Here is a 20,470-nt window from a genome sequence, read left to right as displayed (position 1 = left end):
TATATATATGGTATGTCGGGGCCAACGTAGGTCGGGGGGTCACTGTATATATATGGTATGTCGGGGCCATCGTAGGTCGGGGGGTCACTGTATATATATGGTATGTCGGGGCCATCATAGGTCGGAGGGTCACTGTATATATATATATGGTATGTCAGGGCCATCGTAGGTCGGGGGTCACTGTATATATATATGGTATGTCAGGGCCATCGTAGGTCAGGGGGGTCACTGTATATATATGGTATGTCGGGGCCAGTGTAGGACGGGGGGGTCACTGTATATATATGGTATGTCGGGGCCATCGTAGGTCGGGGGGGTCACTGTATATATATGGTATGTCGGGGCCATCGTAGGTCGAGGGGTCACTGTATATATATGGTATGTCGGGGCCATCGTAGGTCGGGGGGGTCACTGTGTATATATGGTATGTCAGGGCCATCGTAGGTCGGGGGGGGTCACTGTATATATATGGTATGTCGGGGCCATCGTAGGTCGGGGGTCACTGTATATATATGGTATGTCGGGGCCATCGGAGGTCGGGGGGGGGTCACTGTATATATATAGTATGTCGGGGCCATCGTAGGTCGGGGGGTCACTGTATTTATATAGTATGTCAGGGCCATCGTAGGTCGGGGGGTCACTGTATATATATATAGTATGTCGGGGCCATCGTAGGACGGGGGGTCACTGTATATATATATAGTATGTCGGGGCCATCGTAGGTCGGGGGTCACTGTATATATATGGTATGTCGGGGCCATCGGAGGTCGGGGGGTCACTATATATATATGGTATGTCGGGGCCATCGTAGGTCGGGGGGTCACTGTATATATATATATATGGTATGTCGGGGCCATCGTAGGACGGAGGGTCACTGTATATATATATAGTATGTCGGGGCCATCGTAGGTCGGGGGTCACTGTATATATATGGTATGTCGGGGCCATCGTAGGTGGAGGTGTCACTGTATATATATGGTATGTCGGGGCCATCGGAGGTCGGGGGGGTCACTGTATATATATGGTATGTCGGGGCCATCGTAGGTCGGGGGGTCACTGTATATATATGGTATGTCGGGGCCATCGTAGGTCGGGGGGGGTCGCTGTATATATATGGTATGTCGGGGCTATCGTAGGTCGGGGGGGTCACTGTATATATATGGTATGTCGGGGCCATCGTAGGTCGGGGGGGTCACTGTATATATATGGTATGTCGGGGCTATCGTAGGTCGGGGGGGGGTCACTGTATATATATGGTATGTCGGGGCCATCGTAGGTCGGGGGGGTCACTGTATATATATGGTATGTCGGGGCCATCGTAGGTCGGGGGTCACTGTATATATATATATATATGGTATGTCAGGGGCCATCGTAGGTCGGGGGTCACTGTATATATATATATGGTATGTCGGGGCCATCGTAGGTCGGGGGTCACTGTATATATATGGTATGTCGGGGCCATCGTAGGTCGGGGGGTCACTGTATATATATGGTATGTCGGGGCCATCGTAGGTCGGGGGGGATCACTGTATATATATGGTATGTCGGGGCCATCGTAGGTCGGGGGGGGTCACTGTATATATATGGTATGTCGGGGCCATCGTAGGTCGGGGGGGTCACTGTATATATATGGTATGTCGGGGCCATCGTAGGTCGGGAGGTCACTGTATATATATGGTATGTCGGGGCCATCGTAGGTCGGGGGGGTCACTGTATATATATGGTATGTCGGGGCCATCGTAGGTCGGGGGGGTCACTGTATATATATGGTATGTCGGGGCCATCGTAGGTCGGGAGGTCACTGTATATATATGGTATGTCGGGGCTATCGTAGGTCGGGGGGTCACTGTATATATATGGTATGTCGGGGCCATCGTAGGTCGGGGGGTCACTGTATATATACATGGTATGTCGAGGCCATCGTAGGTCGGGGGGTCACTGTATATATATGGTATGTCGGGGCTATCGTAGGTCGGGGGATCACTGTATATATATGGTATGTCGGGACCATCGTAGGTCGGGGGGTCACTGTATATATATATATGGTATGTCGGGGCCATCGTAGGTCGGGGGATCACTGTATATATATGGTATGTCGGGGCCATCGTAGGTCGGGGGGTCACTGTATATATATGGTATGTTGGGGCCATCGTAGGTCGGGGGGGATCACTGTATATATATGGTATGTCGGGGCCATCGTAGGTCGGGGGGGTCACTGTATATATATATGGTATGTCGGGGCCATCGTAGGTCGGGGGGTCACTGTATATATATGGTATGTCGGGGCCATCGTAGGTCGGGGAGGTCACTGTATATATATATGGTATGTCGGGGCCATCATAGGTCGGGGGGTCACTGTATATATATGGTATGTCGGGGCCATCGTAGGTCAGGGGGTCACTGTATATATATGGTATGTCGGGGCCATCGTAGGTCGGGGGTCACTGTATATATATGGTATGTCGGGGCCATCGTAGGCCGGGGGTCACTGTATATATATATATGGTATGTCGGGGCCAACGTAGGTCGGGGGGTCACTGTATATATATGGTATGTCGGGGCCATCGTAGGTCGGGGGGTCACTGTATATATATGGTATGTCGGGGCCATCATAGGTCGGAGGGTCACTGTATATATATATATATGGTATGTCAGGGCCATCGTAGGTCGGGGGTCACTGTATATATATATGGTATGTCAGGGCCATCATAGGTCAGGGGGGTCACTGTATATATATGGTATGTCGGGGCCAGTGTAGGACGGGGGGGTCACTGTATATATATGGTATGTCGGGGCCATCGTAGGTCGGGGGGGTCACTGTATATATATGGTATGTCGGGGCCATCGTAGGTCGAGGGGTCACTGTATATATATGGTATGTCGGGGCCATCGTAGGTCGGGGGGGTCACTGTGTATATATGGTATGTCAGGGCCATCGTAGGTCGGGGGGGGTCACTGTATATATATGGTATGTCGGGGCCATCGTAGGTCGGGGGTCACTGTATATATATGGTATGTCGGGGCCATCGGAGGTCGGGGGGGGGTCACTGTATATATATAGTATGTCGGGGCCATCGTAGGTCGGGGGGTCACTGTATTTATATAGTATGTCAGGGCCATCGTAGGTCGGGGGGTCACTGTATATATATATAGTATGTCAGGGCCATCGTAGGACGGGGGGTCACTGTATATATATATAGTATGTCGGGGCCATCGTAGGTCGGGGGTCACTGTATATATATGGTATGTCGGGGCCATCGGAGGTCGGGGGGTCACTATATATATATGGTATGTCGGGGCCATCGTAGGTCGGGGGGTCACTGTATATATATATATATGGTATGTCGGGGCCATCGTAGGACGGAGGGTCACTGTATATATATATAGTATGTCGGGGCCATCGTAGGTCGGGGGTCACTGTATATATATGGTATGTCGGGGCCATCGTAGGTGGAGGTGTCACTGTATATATATGGTATGTCGGGGCCATCGGAGGTCGGGGGGGTCACTGTATATATATGGTATGTCGGGGCCATCGTAGGTCGGGGGGTCACTGTATATATATGGTATGTCGGGGCCATCGTAGGTCGGGGGGTTACTGTATATATATGGTATGTCGGGGCCATCATAGGTCGGAGGGTCACTGTATATAGATATGGTATGTCGGGGCCATCGCAGGTCGGGGGTCACTGTATATATATGGTATGTCGGGGCCATCGTAGGTCGGGGGGTTACTGTATATATATGGTATGTCAGGGCCATCGTAGGTCGGGGGGTCACTGTATATATATGGTATGTTGGGGCCATCGTAGGTCGGGGGGGGTCACTGTATATATATGGTATGTCGGGGGGGTCACTGTATATATATAGTATGTCGGGGCCATCGTAGGTCGGGGGTCACTGTATATATATGGTATGTCGGGGCCATCGGAGGTCGGGGGGGTCACTGTATATATATGGTATGTCGGGGCCATCGTAGGTCGGGGGGTCACTATATATATATGGTATGTCAGGGCCATCGTAGGTCGGGGGGTTACTGTATATATATGGTATGTCGGGGCCATCGTAGGTCGGGGGGTCACTGTATATATATATATATGGTATGTCGGGGCCATCGTAGGTCGGGGGGTCACTGTATATATATGGTATGTCGGGGCCATCGTAGGTCGGGGGGGTCACTGTATATATATGGTATGTCAGGGCCATCATAGGTCAGGGGGGTCACTGTATATATATGGTATGTCGGGGCCAGTGTAGGACGGGGGGGTCACTGTATATATATGGTATGTCGGGGCCATCGTAGGTCGGGGGGGTCACTGTATATATATGGTATGTCGGGGCCATCGTAGGTCGAGGGGTCACTGTATATATATGGTATGTCGGGGCCATCGTAGGTCGGGGGGGTCACTGTGTATATATGGTATGTCAGGGCCATCGTAGGTCGGGGGGGGTCACTGTATATATATGGTATGTCGGGGCCATCGTAGGTCGGGGGTCACTGTATATATATGGTATGTCGGGGCCATCGGAGGTCGGGGGGGGGTCACTGTATATATATAGTATGTCGGGGCCATCGTAGGTCGGGGGGTCACTGTATTTATATAGTATGTCAGGGCCATCGTAGGTCGGGGGGTCACTGTATATATATATAGTATGTCGGGGCCATCGTAGGACGGGGGGTCACTGTATATATATATAGTATGTCGGGGCCATCGTAGGTCGGGGGTCACTGTATATATATGGTATGTCGGGGCCATCGGAGGTCGGGGGGTCACTATATATATATGGTATGTCGGGGCCATCGTAGGTCGGGGGGTCACTGTATATATATATATATGGTATGTCGGGGCCATCGTAGGACGGAGGGTCACTGTATATATATATAGTATGTCGGGGCCATCGTAGGTCGGGGGTCACTGTATATATATGGTATGTCGGGGCCATCGTAGGTGGAGGTGTCACTGTATATATATGGTATGTCGGGGCCATCGGAGGTCGGGGGGGTCACTGTATATATATGGTATGTCGGGGCCATCGTAGGTCGGGGGGTCACTGTATATATATGGTATGTCGGGGCCATCGTAGGTCGGGGGGTTACTGTATATATATGGTATGTCGGGGCCATCATAGGTCGGAGGGTCACTGTATATAGATATGGTATGTCGGGGCCATCGCAGGTCGGGGGTCACTGTATATATATGGTATGTCGGGGCCATCGTAGGTCGGGGGGTTACTGTATATATATGGTATGTCAGGGCCATCGTAGGTCAGGGGGTCACTGTATATATATGGTATGTTGGGGCCATCGTAGGTCGGGGGGGGTCACTGTATATATATGGTATGTCGGGGGGGTCACTGTATATATATAGTATGTCGGGGCCATCGTAGGTCGGGGGTCACTGTATATATATGGTATGTCGGGGCCATCGGAGGTCGGGGGGGTCACTGTATATATATGGTATGTCGGGGCCATCGTAGGTCGGGGGGTCACTATATATATATGGTATGTCAGGGCCATCGTAGGTCGGGGGGTTACTGTATATATATGGTATGTCGGGGCCATCGTAGGTCGGGGGGTCACTGTATATATATATATATGGTATGTCGGGGCCATCGTAGGTCGGGGGGTCACTGTATATATATGGTATGTCGGGGCTATCGTAGGTCGGGGGGGGTCACTGTATATATATGGTATGTCGGGGCCATCGTAGGTCGGGGGGTCACTGTATATATATGGTATGTCGGGGCCATCGTAGGTCGGGGGGGGTCGCTGTATATATATGGTATGTCGGGGCTATCGTAGGTCGGGGGGGGTCGCTGTATATATATGGTATGTCGGGGCTATCGTAGGTCGGGGGGGGTCGCTGTATATATATGGTATGTCGGGGCTATCGTAGGTCGGGGGGTCACTGTATATATATGGTATGTCGGGGCCATCGTAGGTCGGGGGGTCACTGTATATATATGGTATGTCGGGGCCATCGTAGGTCGGGGGGGTCACTGTATATATATGGTATGTCGGGGCCATCGTAGGTCGGGGGGTCACTGTATATACATATATGGTATGTCGGGGCCATCGTAGGTCGGGGGGGGGTCACTGTATATATATGGTATGTCGGGGCCATCGTAGGTTGGGGGGGTCACTGTATATATATATATGGTATGTCGGGGCCATCGTAGGTTGGGGGGGTCACTGTATATATATATGGTATGTCGGGGCCATCGTAGGTCGGGGGGTCTCTGTATATATATGGTATGTCGGGGCCATCGTAGGTCGGGGGGTCTCTGTATATATATGGTATGTCGGGGCCATCGTAGGTCGGGGGGTCACTGTATATATATGGTATGTCGAGGCCATCGTAGGTCGGGGGGTCACTGTATATATATGGTATGTCGGGGCCATCGTAGGTCGGGGGGGTCACTGTATATATATGGTATGTCGGGGCCATCGTAGGTCGGGGGGTCACTGTATATATATGGTATGTCGAGGCCATCGGAGGTCAGGGGGTCACGGTATATATATGGTATGACGGGGGCATCATAGGTCGGGGGGTCACTGTATATATATATATATGGTATTTCGAGGCCATCGTAGGTCGGGGGGGTCACTGTATATATATGGTATGTCGAGGCCATCGTAGGTCGGGGGGTCACTGTATATATATGGTATGTCGGGGCCATCGTAGGTCAGGGGGTCACTGTATATATATATATGGTATGTCAGGGCCATCGTAGGTCGGGGGGTCACTGTATATATATATGGTATGTCGGGGCCATCGTAGGTCGGGGGGTCACTGTATATATATGGTATGTCGGGGCCATCGTAGGTCGGGGGTCACTGTATATATATGGTATGTCAGGACCATCGGAGGTCGGGGGGTCACTGTATATATATGGTATGTCGGGGCCATCGTAGGTCGGGGGGGTCACTGTATATATATGGTATGTCGGGGCTATCGTAGGTCGGGGGGGGGTCACTGTATATATATGGTATGTCGGGGCCATCGTAGGTCGGGGGGGTCACTGTATATATATGGTATGTCGGGGCCATCGTAGGTCGGGGGTCACTGTATATATATATATATATGGTATGTCATGGGCCATCGTAGGTCGGGGGTCACTGTATATATATATATGGTATGTCGGGGCCATCGTAGGTCGGGGGTCACTGTATATATATGGTATGTCGGGGCCATCGTAGGTCGGGGGGTCACTGTATATATATATGGTATGTCGGGGCTATCGTAGGTCGGGGGGTCACTGTATATATATGGTATGTCGGGGCCATCGTAGGTCGGGGAGGTCACTGTATATATATGGTATGTCGGGGCCATCGTAGGTCGGGGGGTCACTGTATATATATGGTATGTCGGGGCCATCGTAGGTCGGGGGGGTCACTGTATATATATGGTATGTCGGGGCCATCGTAGGTCGGGGGGTCACTGTATATATATGGTATGTCGGGGCCATCATAGGTCGGGGAGGTCACTGTATATATATATGGTATGTCGGGGCCATCGTATGTCGGGGAGGTCACTGTATATATATATATGGTAGGTCGGGGGGTCACTGTATATATATGGTATGTCGGGGCCATCGTAGGTCGGGGGTCACTGTATATATATATATGGTATGTCAGGGCCATCGTAGGTCAGGGGGGTCACTGTATATATATGGTATGTCGGGGCCATTGTAGGTCGAGGGGTCACTGTATATATATGGTATGTCGGGGCCATTGTAGGTCGGGGGGGTCACTGTATATATATATGGTATGTCGGGGCCATCGTAGGTCGAGGGGTCACTGTATATATATGGTATGTCGGGGCCATTGTAGGTCGGGGGGGTCACTGTATATATATGGTATGTCGGGGCCATCGTAGGTCGGGGGGTCACTGTATATATATATGGTGTGTCGGGGCCATCGTAGGTCGAGGGGTCACTGTATATATATATGGTATGTCGGGGCCATCGTAGGTCGGGGGGTCACTGTATATATATATGGAATGTCGGGGCCATCGTAGGTCGGGGGGGGGGGGGTCACTGTATATATATGGTATGTCGGGGCCATCGTAGGTCGGGGGGTCACTGTATATATATATATATGGTATGTCAGGGCCATCGTAGGTGGAGGGGTCACTGAATATATATGGTATGTCGGGGCCATCGTAGGTCGGGGGGTCACTGTATATATATGGTATGTCGGGGCCATTGTAGGTCGAGGGGTCACTGTATATATATGGTATGTCGGGGCCATCGTAGGTCGGGGGGGTCACTGTATATATATATGGTATGTCGGGGCCATCGTAGGTCGGGGGGTCACTGTATATATATGGTATGTCGGGGCCATCGTAGGTCGGGGGGTCACTGTATATATATGGTATGTCGGGGCCATCATAGGTCGGGGAGGTCACTGTATATATATATGGTATGTCGGGGCCATCGTATGTCGGGGAGGTCACTGTATATATATATATGGTAGGTCGGGGGGTCACTGTATATATATGGTATGTCGGGGCCATCGTAGGTCGGGGGTCACTGTATATATATATATGGTATGTCAGGGCCATCGTAGGTCAGGGGGGTCACTGTATATATATGGTATGTCGGGGCCATCGTAGGTCGGGGGGGGTCACTGTATATATATGGTATGTCGGGGCCATTGTAGGTCGAGGGGTCACTGTATATATATGGTATGTCGGGGCCATTGTAGGTCGGGGGGGTCACTGTATATATATATGGTATGTCGGGGCCATCGTAGGTCGAGGGGTCACTGTATATATATGGTATGTCGGGGCCATTGTAGGTCGGGGGGGTCACTGTATATATATGGTATGTCGGGGCCATCGTAGGTCGGGGGGTCACTGTATATATATATGGTGTGTCGGGGCCATCGTAGGTCGAGGGGTCACTGTATATATATATGGTATGTCGGGGCCATCGTAGGTCGGGGGGTCACTGTATATATATATGGAATGTCGGGGCCATCGTAGGTCGGGGGGGGGGGGTCACTGTATATATATGGTATGTCGGGGCCATCGTAGGTCGGGGGGTCACTGTATATATATATATATGGTATGTCAGGGCCATCGTAGGTGGAGGGGTCACTATATATATATGGTATGTCGGGGCCATCGTAGGTCGGGGGGTCACTGTATATATATGGTATGTCGGGGCCATCGTAGGTCGGGGGGTCACTGTATATATATATGGTATGTCGGGGCCATTGTAGGTCGAGGGGTCACTGTATATATATGGTATGTCGGGGCCATCGTAGGTCGGGGGGGTCACTGTATATATATGGTATGTCGGGGCCATCGTAGGTCGGGGGGGTCACTGTATATATATGGTATGTCGGGGCCATCGTAGGTCGGGGGGGGGGGGTCACTGTATATATATATTGTATGTTGGGGCCATCGTAGGTCGGGGGGGTCACTGTATATATATGGTATGTCAGGGTCATCGTAGGTCGGGGGGGTCACTGTATATATATATAGTATGTCTGGGCCATCGTAGGTCGGGGGGTCACTGTATATATATATATATGGTATGTCGGGGCCATCGTAGGTCGGGGGGGTCACTGTATATATATAGTATGTCTGGGCCATCGTAGGTCGGGGGGTCACTGTATATATATGGTATGTCAGGGTCATCGTAGGTCGGGGGGGTCACTGTATATATATGGTATGTCGGGGCCATCGTAGGTCGGGGGGGTCACTGTATATATATGGTATGTCGGGGCCATCGTAGGTCGGGGGGTCACTGTATATATATGGTATGTCGAGGCCATCGTAGGTCAGGGGTCACTGTATATATATATGGTATGTGGGGGCCGTCGTAGGTCGAGGGGTCACTGTATATATATATGGTATGTCAGGGCCATCGTAGGTCAGGGGGGTCACTGTATATATATGGTATGTCGGGGCCACCGTAGGTCGGAGGGGTCACTGTATATATATGGTATGTCGGGGCCATTGTAGGTCGGGGGGGTCACTGTGTATATATGGTATGTCGGGGCCATCGTAGGTCAAGGGGTCACTGTATATATATGGTATGTCGGGGCCATCGTAGGTCGGGGGGTCACTGTATATATATGGTATGTCAGGGCCATCGTAGGTCGGGGGGGTCACTGTATATATATATGGTATGTCGGGGCCATCGTAGGTCGGGGGATCACTGTATATATATATGGTATGTCGGGGCCATCGTAGGTCGAGGGGTCACTGTATATATATGGTATGTCGGGGCCATCGTAGGTCGGGGGGGGGGTCACTGTATATATATGGTATGTCGGGGCCATCGTAGGTCGGGGGGTCACTGTATATATATATATATATATGGTATGTCAGGGCCATCGTAGGTGGAGGTGTCACTGTATATATATGGTATGTCGGGGCCATCGTAGGTCGAGGGGTCACTGTATATATATGGTATGTCTGGGCCATCGTAGGTCGGGGGTCACTGTATATATATGGTATGTCGGGGCCATCGTAGGTCGAGGGGTCACTGTATATATATGGCATGTCTGGGCCATCGTAGGTCGGGGGGGTCACTGTATATATATGGTATGTCGGGGCCATCGTAGGTCGGGGGGGTCACTGTATATATATGGTATGTCGGGGCCATCGTAGGTCGGGGGGGGGGGGGGTCACTGTATATATATATGGTATGTTGGGGCCATCGTAGGTCGGGGGGGTCACTGTATATATATGGTATGTCGGGGTCATCGTAGGTCGGGGGGGTCACTGTATATATATAGTATGTCTGGGCCATCGTAGGTCGGGGGGTCACTGTATATATATATGGTATGTCGGGGCCATCGTAGGTTGGGGGGGTCACTGTATATATATGGTATGTCGGGGCCATCGTAGGTCGGGGGGTCACTGTATATATATGGTATGTCGGGGCCATCGTAGGTCGGGGGGTCACTGTATATATATATGGTATGTCGGGGCCATCGTAGGTCGGGGGGGTCACTGTATATATATATGGTATGTCGAGGCCATCGTAGGTCGGGGGGGTCACTGTATATATATGGTATGTCGGGGCCATCGTAGGTCAGGGGGTCACTGTATATATATGGTAGGTCGGGGCCATCGTAGGTCGGGGGGTCACTGTATATATATGGTATGTCGGGGCCATCGTAGGTCAGGGGGGGTCACTGTATATATATGGTATGTCGGGGCCATCGTAGGTCGGGGGGGTCACTGTATATATATGGTATGCCGGGGCTATCGTAGGTCGGGGGGGGTCACTGTATATATATGGTATGTCGGGGCCATCGTAGGTCAGGGGGGTCACTGTATATATATGGTATGTCGGGGCCATCGTAGGTCGAGGGGTCACTGTATATATATGGTATGTCGGGGCCATCGTAGGTCGGGGGGGTCACTGTATATATATGGTATGTCGGGGCCATCGTAGGTCGAGGGGTCACTGTATATATATATGGTATGTCGGGGCCATCGTATGTCGGGGGGTCACTGTATATATATGGTATGTCGGGGCCATTGTAGTTCGGGGGGTCACTGTATATATATGGTATTTCGGGGCCATCGTAGGTCGAGGGGTCACTGTATATATATGGTATGTCGGGGCCATCGTAGGTCGGGGGGTCACTGTATATATATGGTATGTCGGGGCCATCGTAGGTCGGGGGTCACTGTATATATATGGTATGTCGGGGCCATCGTAGGTCGGGGGGGTCACTGTATATATATATGGTATGTTGGGGCCATCGTAGGTCGGGGGGGTCACTGTATATATATGGTATGTCGGGGTCATCGTAGGTCGGGGGGGTCACTGTATATATATGGTATGTCGGGGCCATCGTAGGTCGGGGGGTCACTGTATATATATATATGGTATGTCGGGGCCATCGTAGGTTGGGGGGGTCACTGTATATATATGGTATGTCGGGGCCATCGTAGGTCGGGGGGTCACTGTATATATATATATGGTATGTCGGGGCCATCGTAGGTCGGGGGGTCACTGTATATATATATGGTATGTCGGAGCCATCGTAGGTCAGGGGGTCACTGTATATATATATGGTATGTCGGGGCCATCGTAGGTCGGGGGGGTCACTGTATATATATGGTATGTCGGGGCCATCGTAGGTCGGGGGGGTCACTGTATATATATGGTATGTCGGGGCCATCGTAGGTCAGGGGGTCACTGTATATATATGGTATGTCGGGGCCATCGCGGGTCGGGGGGGTCACTGTATATATATGGTATGTCGGGGTCATCGTAGGTCGGGGGGTCACTATATATATATGGTATGTCGGGGCCATCGTAGGTCGGGGGTCACTGTATATATATGGTATGTCGGGGCCATCGGAGGTCGGGGGGGGGGTTACTGTATATATATGGTATGTCGGGGCCATCGGAGGTCGGGGGGGGTCACTGTATATATATGGTATGTCGGGGCCATCGTAGGTCGGGGGGGTCACTGTATATATATGGTATGTCAGGGCCATCGTAGGTCGGGGGGGGGGGTCACTGTATATATATGGTATGTCGGGGCCATCGTAGGACGGGGGGTCACTGTATATATATATGGTATGTCGGGGCCATCGTAGGTCGGGGGTCACTGTATATATATTGTATGTCGGGGCCATCGGAGGTCGGGGGGTCACTATATATATATGGTATGTCGGGGCCATCGTAGATCGGGGGGTCACTGTATATAGATATGGTATGTCGGGGCCATCGGAGGTCGGGGGGTCACTGTATATATATGGTATGTCGGGGCCATCGTAGGTCGGGGGGGTCACTGTATATATATGGTATGTCGGGGCCATCGTAGGTCGGGGGGGGGGTCACTGTATATATATATATGGTATGTCGGGGCCATCGTAGGACGGGGGGTCACTGTATATATATATAGTATGTCGGGGCCATCGTAGGTCGGGGGTCACTGTATATATATTGTATGTCGGGGCCATCGGAGGTCGGGGGGTCACTATATATATATGGTATGTCGGGGCCATCGTAGATCGGGGGGTCACTGTATATAGATATGGTATGTCGGGGCCATCGGAGGTCGGGGGGTCACCGTATATATATGGTATGTCGGGGCCATCGTAGGTCAGGGGGGTCACTGTATATATATGGTATGTCAGGGCCATCGTAGGTTGGGGGGGTCACTGTATATATATGGTATGTCGGGGCCATCGTAGGTCGGGGGTCACTGTATATATATGGTATGTCGGGGCCATTGTAGGTCGGGGGGTCACTATATATATATATGGTATGTCGGGGCCATCGTAGGTCAGGGGGGTCACTGTATATATATGGTATGTCAGGGCCATCGTAGGTTGGGGGGGTCACTGTATATATATGGTATGTCGGGGCCATCGTAGGTCGGGGGTCACTGTATATATATATGGTATGTCGGGGCCATTGTAGGTCGGGGGGTCACTATATATATATATGGTATGTCGGGGCCATCGTAGGTCAGGGGGTCACTGTATATATATGGTATGTTGGGGCCATCGTAGGTCGGGGGGTCACTGTATATATATGGTATGTCGGGGCCATCGTAGGTCGGGGGGTCACTGTATAAATATGGTATGTCGGGGCCATCGTAGATCGGGGGGTCACTGTATATATATGGTATGTTGGGGCCATCGTAGGTCGGGGGGTCACTGTATATATATGGTATGTCGGGGCCATCGTAGGTCGGGGGGGTCACTGTATATATATGGTATGTCGGGGCCATCGTAGGTCGGGGGGTCACTGTATATATATGGTATTTCGGGTCCATCGTAGGTCGGGGGGGTCACTGTATATATATATATGGTATGTCGGTGCCATCGTAGGTCGGGGGGTCACTGTATATATATATATGGTATGTCGGGGCCATCGTAGGTCGGGGGGGTCACTGTATGTATATGGTATGTCGGGGCCATCGTAGGTCGGGGGGTCACTGTATATATATGGTATGTCGGTGCCATCGTAGGTCGGGGGTCACTGTATATATATGGTATGTCGGGTCCATCGTAGGTCGGGGGGGGTCACTGTATATATATATATATATATATATGGTATGTCGGGGCCATCGTAGGTCGGGGGGTCACTGTATATATATGGTATGTCGGGGCCATCGCAGGTCGGGGGGGTCACTGTATATATATGGTATGTCGGGGCCATCGTAGGTCGGGGGGTCACTATATATATATGGTATGTCGGGGCCATCGTAGGTCAGGGGGTCACTGTATATATATGGTATGTCGGGGCCATCGTAGGTCGGGGGGTCACTGTATATATATGGTATGTCGGGGCCATCGTAGGTCGAGGGGTCACTGTATATGTATGGTATGTCGGGGCCATCGTAGGTCGGGGGGTCACTGTATATATATGGTATGTCGGGGCCATCATAGGTCGGGGGGGTCACTGTATATATATGGTATGTCGGAGCCATCGTAGGTCGGGGGTCACTGTATATATATGGTATGTCTGGGCCATCGTAGGTCGAGGGGTCACTGTATATATATGGTATGTCGGGGCCATCGTAGGTCGGGGGGGTCACTGTATATATATATGGTATGTCGGGGCCATCGTAGGTCGGGGGGTCACTGTATATATATGGTATGTCGGGGCCATCGTAGGTCGGGGGGGTCACTGTATATATATGGTATGTCGGGGCCATCGCAGGTCGGGGGTCACTGTATATATATGGTATGTCGGGGCCATCGTAGGTCGGGGGGGTCACTGTATATATATGGTATGTCGGGGCCATCGCAGGTCGGGGGTCACTGTATATATATGGTATGTCGGGGCCATCGCAGGTCGGGGGGGGGGTCACTGTATATATATGGTATGTCGGGGCCATCGGAGGTCGGGGGGGTCACTGTATATATATGGTATGTCGGGGCCATCGTAGGTCGGGGGGTCACTGTATATATATGGTATGTCGGGGCCATCGCAGGTCGGGGGTCACTGTATATGTATATGGTATGTCGGGGCCATCGTAGGTCGGGGGGTCACTGTATATATATGGTATGTCGGGGCCATCGTAGGTCAGGGGGTCACTGTAAATATATGGTATGTCGGGGCCATCGCAGGTCGGGGGTCACTGTATATATATGGTATGTCGGGGCCATCGTAGCTCAGGGGGTCACTGTATATATTTGGTATGTCGGGGCCATCGTAGGTCGGGGAGGTCACTGTATATATATGATATGTCGGGGCCATCGTAGGTCGGGGGGTCACTGTATATATATGGTATGTCGGGGCCATCGCAGGTCGGGGGGGTCACTGTATATATATGGTATGTCGGGGCCATCTTAGGTCGAGGGGTGACTGTTTATATATGGTATGTCGGGGCCATCGCAGGTCGGGGGGGTCACTGTATATATATATATGGTATGTCGGGGCCATCGTAGGTCGGGGGGGTCACTGTATATATATGGTATGTCGGGGCCATCGTAGGTCGAGGGGTGACTGTATATATATGGTATGTCGGGGCCATCGTAGGTCGGGGGGGTCACTGTATATATATATGGTATGTCGGGGCCATCGTAGGTCGGGGGGTCACTGTATATATATGGTATGTCGGGGCCATCGTAGGTCGGGGGGGTCACTGTATATATATGGTATGTCGGGGCCATCGTAGGTCGGGGGGGTCACTGTATATATATGGTATGTCGGGGCCATCGTAGGTCGGGGGGGGTCACTGTATATATATGGTATGTCGGGGCCATCGTAGGTCGGGGGGGTCACTGTATATATATGGTATGTCGGGGCCGTCGTAGGTCGAGGGGTGACTGTATATATATGGTATGTCGGGGCCATCGTAGGTCAGGGGGTCACTGTATATATATGGTATGTCGGGGCCATCGTAGGTCGGGGGGTCACTGTATATATATGGTATGTCGGGGCCATCGTAGGTCGGGGGGGTCACTGTATATATATATGGTATGTCGGGGCCATCGTAGGTCGGGGGGGTCACTGTATATATATGGTATGTCGGGGCCATCGTAGGTCGAGGGGTGACTGTATATATATGGTATGTCGGGGCCATCGTAGGTCGGGGGGTCACTGTATATATATGGTATGTCGGGGCCATCGTAGGTCGGGGGTCACTGTATATATATGGTATGTCGGGGCCATCGTAGGTCGGGGGGTCACTGTATATATATGGTATGTCGGGGCCATCATAGGTCGGGGGGTCACTGTATATATATGGTATGTCTGGGCCATCGTAGGTCGAGGGGTGACTGTATATGTATGGTATGTCGGGGCCATCGTAGGTCGGGGGGTCACTGTATATATATGGTATGTCGGGGCCATCGTAGGTCGGGGGGTCACTGTATATATATGGTATGTCGGGGCCATCGTAGGTCGGGGGGGTCACTGTATATATATGGTATGTCGGGGCCATCGTAGGTCGGGGGGTCACTGTATATATAATGGTATGTCGGGGCCATCGTAGGTCGGGGGGTCACTGTATATATATATGGTATGTCGGGGCCATCATAGGTCGGGGGGTCACTGTATATATATGGTATGTCGGGGCCATCGTAGGTCGGGGGGTCACTGTATATATATGGTATGTCGGGGCCATCGTAGGTCGGGGGGTCACTGTATATATATGGTATGTCGGGGCCATCGTAGGTCGGGGGGGTCACTGTATATATATGGTATGTCGGGGCCATCGTAGGTCGGGGGGTCACTGTATATATATGGTAGGTCGGGGCCATCGTAGGTTGGGGGGTCACTGTATATATATGGTATGTCGGGGCCATCGTAGGTCGGGGGGGTCACTGTATATATATGGTATGCCGGGGCCATCGTAGGTCGGGGGGTCACTGTATATATAATGGTATGTCGGGGCCATCGTAGGTCGGGGAGGTCACTGTATATATATGGTATGTCGGGGCCATCGTAGGTCGGGGGGTCACTGTATATATATGGTATGTCGGGGCCATCGTAGGTCGAGGGGTCACTGTACATATATGGTATGTCGGGGCCATCATAGGTCGGGGGGTCACTGTATATATATATATGGTATGTCGGGACCATCGTAGGTCGGGGGGTCACTGTATATATTATATATGGTATGTCGGGGCCATCGTAGGTCGGGGGGTCACTGTATATATATGGTATGTCGGGGTCATCGTAGGTGGGGGGGGTCACTGTATATATATATATGGTATGTCGGGACCATCGTAGGTCGGGGGGTCACTGTATATATTATATATGGTATGTCGGGGCTATCGTAGGTCGGGGGGTCACTGTATATATATGGTATGTCGGGGCCATCGTAGGTCGGGGGTCACTGTATATATATGGTATGTCGGGACCATCGTAGGTCGGGGGGGTCACTGTATATATATGGTATGTCGGGGCCATCGTAGGTGGGGGGGGTCACTGTATATATATATGGTATGTCGGGACCATCGTAGGTCGGGGGTTCACTGTATATATATATATGGTATGTCGGGGCCATCGTAGGTCGGGGGGGTCACTGTATATATATATGGTATGTCGGGACCATCGTAGGTCGGGGGGTCACTGTATATATATGGTATGTCGGGACCATCGTAGGTCGGGGGGTCACTGTATATATATATATGGTATGTCGGGGCCATCGTAGGTCGGGGGGGTCACTGTATATATATGGTATGTCGGGGCCATCGTAGGTCGGGGGGGTCACTGTATATATATGGTATGTCGGGGCCATCGTAGGTCGGGGGGTCACTGTATATATATGGTATGTCGGGGCCATCGTAGGTCGGGGGGTCACTGTATATATATGGTATGTCGGGGCCATCGTAGGTCGGGGGGGTCACTGTATATATATGGTATGTCGGGGCCATCGTAGGTCGGGGGGTCACTGTATATATATGGTATGTCGGGGCCATCGTAGGTCGGGGGGTCACTGTATATATATGGTATGTCGGGGCCATCGTAGGTCGGGGGGGTCACTGTATATATATGGTATGTCGGGGCCATCGTAGGTCGGGGGGGGTCACTGTATATATATGGTATGTCGGGGCCATCGTAGGTCGGGGGGGTCACTGTATATATATGGTATGTCGGGGCCGTCGTAGGTCGAGGGGTGACTGTATATATATGGTATGTCGGGGCCATCGTAGGTCAGGGGGTCACTGTATATATATGGTATGTCGGGGCCATCGTAGGTCGGGGGGTCACTGTATATATATGGTATGTCGGGGCCATCGTAGGTCGGGGGGGTCACTGTATATATATATGGTATGTCGGGGCCATCGTAGGTCGGGGGGGTCACTGTATATATATGGTATGTCGGGGCCATCGTAGGTCGAGGGGTGACTGTATATATATGGTATGTCGGGGCCATCGTAGGTCGGGGGGTCACTGTATATATATGGTATGTCGGGGCCATCGTAGGTCGGGGGTCACTGTATATATATGGTATGTCGGGGCCATCGTAGGTCGGGGGGTCACTGTATATATATGGTATGTCGGGGCCATCATAGGTCGGGGGGTCACTGTATATATATGGTATGTCTGGGCCATCGTAGGTCGAGGGGTGACTGTATATGTATGGTATGTCGGGGCCATCGTAGGTCGGGGGGTCACTGTATATATATGGTATGTCGGGGCCATCGTAGGTCGGGGGGTCACTGTATATATATGGTATGTCGGGGCCATCGTAGGTCGGGGGGGTCACTGTATATATATGGTATGTCGGGGCCATCGTAGGTCGGGGGGTCACTGTATATATATGGTATGTCGGGGCCATCGTAGGTCGGGGGGTCACTGTATATATATGGTATGTCGGGGCCATCGTAGGTCGGGGGGGTCACTGTATATATATGGTATGTCGGGGCCATCGTAGGTCGGGGGGTCACTGTATATATATGGTAGGTCGGGGCCATCGTAGGTTGGGGGGTCACTGTATATATATGGTATGTCGGGGCCATCGTAGGTCGGGGGGGTCACTGTATATATATGGTATGCCGGGGCCATCGTAGGTCGGGGGGTCACTGTATATATAATGGTATGTCGGGGCCATCGTAGGTCGGGGAGGTCACTGTATATATATGGTATGTCGGGGCCATCGTAGGTCGGGGGGTCACTGTATATATATGGTATGTCGGGGCCATCGTAGGTCGAGGGGTCACTGTACATATATGGTATGTCGGGGCCATCATAGGTCGGGGGGTCACTGTATATATATATATGGTATGTCGGGACCATCGTAGGTCGGGGGGTCACTGTATATATTATATATGGTATGTCGGGGCCATCGTAGGTCGGGGGGTCACTGTATATATATGGTATGTCGGGGTCATCGTAGGTGGGGGGGGTCACTGTATATATATATATGGTATGTCGGGACCATCGTAGGTCGGGGGGTCACTGTATATATTATATATGGTATGTCGGGGCTATCGTAGGTCGGGGGGTCACTGTATATATATGGTATGTCGGGGCCATCGTAGGTCGGGGGTCACTGTATATATATGGTATGTCGGGACCATCGTAGGTCGGGGGGGTCACTGTATATATATGGTATGTCGGGGCCATCGTAGGTGGGGGGGGTCACTGTATATATATATGGTATGTCGGGACCATCGTAGGTCGGGGGTTCACTGTATATATATATATGGTATGTCGGGGCCATCGTAGGTCGGGGGGGTCACTGTATATATATATGGTATGTCGGGACCATCGTAGGTCGGGGGGTCACTGTATATATATGGTATGTCGGGACCATCGTAGGTCGGGGGGTCACTGTATATATATATATGGTATGTCGGGGCCATCGTAGGTCGGGGGGGTCACTGTATATATATGGTATGTCGGGGCCATCGTAGGTCGGGGGGGTCACTGTATATATATGGTATGTCGGGGCCATCGTAGGTCGGGGGGTCACTGTATATATATGGTATGTCGGGGCCATCGTAGGTCGGGGGGTCACTGTATATATATGGTATGTCGGGGCCATCGTAGGTCGGGGGGGTCACTGTATATATATGGTATGTCGGGGCCATCGTAGGTCGGGGGGTCACTGTATATATATGGTATGTCGGGGCAATCGTAGGTCGGGGGTTCACTGTATATATATATATGGTATGTCGGGGCCATCGTAGGTCGGGGGGGTCACTGTATATATATATATGGTATGTCGGGACCATCGTAGGTCGGGGGGTCACTGTATATATATGGTATGTCGGGACCATCGTAGGTCGGGGGGTCACTGTATATATATATATGGTATGTCGGGGCCATCGTAGGTCGGGGGGGTCACTGTATATATATGGTATGTCGGGGCCATCGTAGGTCGGGGGGGTCACTGTATATATATGGTATGTCGGGGCCATCGTAGGTCGGGGGGTCACTGTATATATATGGTATGTCGGGGCCATCGTAGGTCGGGGGGTCACTGTATATATATGGTATGTCGGGGCCATCGTAGGTCGGGGGGGTCACTGTATATATATGGTATGTCGGGGCCATCGTAGGTCAGGGGTCA

Source organism: Hyla sarda, unplaced genomic scaffold, assembly GCF_029499605.1.
Source record: "Hyla sarda isolate aHylSar1 unplaced genomic scaffold, aHylSar1.hap1 scaffold_329, whole genome shotgun sequence".
NCBI lineage: Eukaryota > Metazoa > Chordata > Amphibia > Anura > Hylidae > Hyla > Hyla sarda.
The sequence above is the reverse complement of the archived record's forward strand: the minus strand, read 5'-3'. Positions refer to the sequence as shown.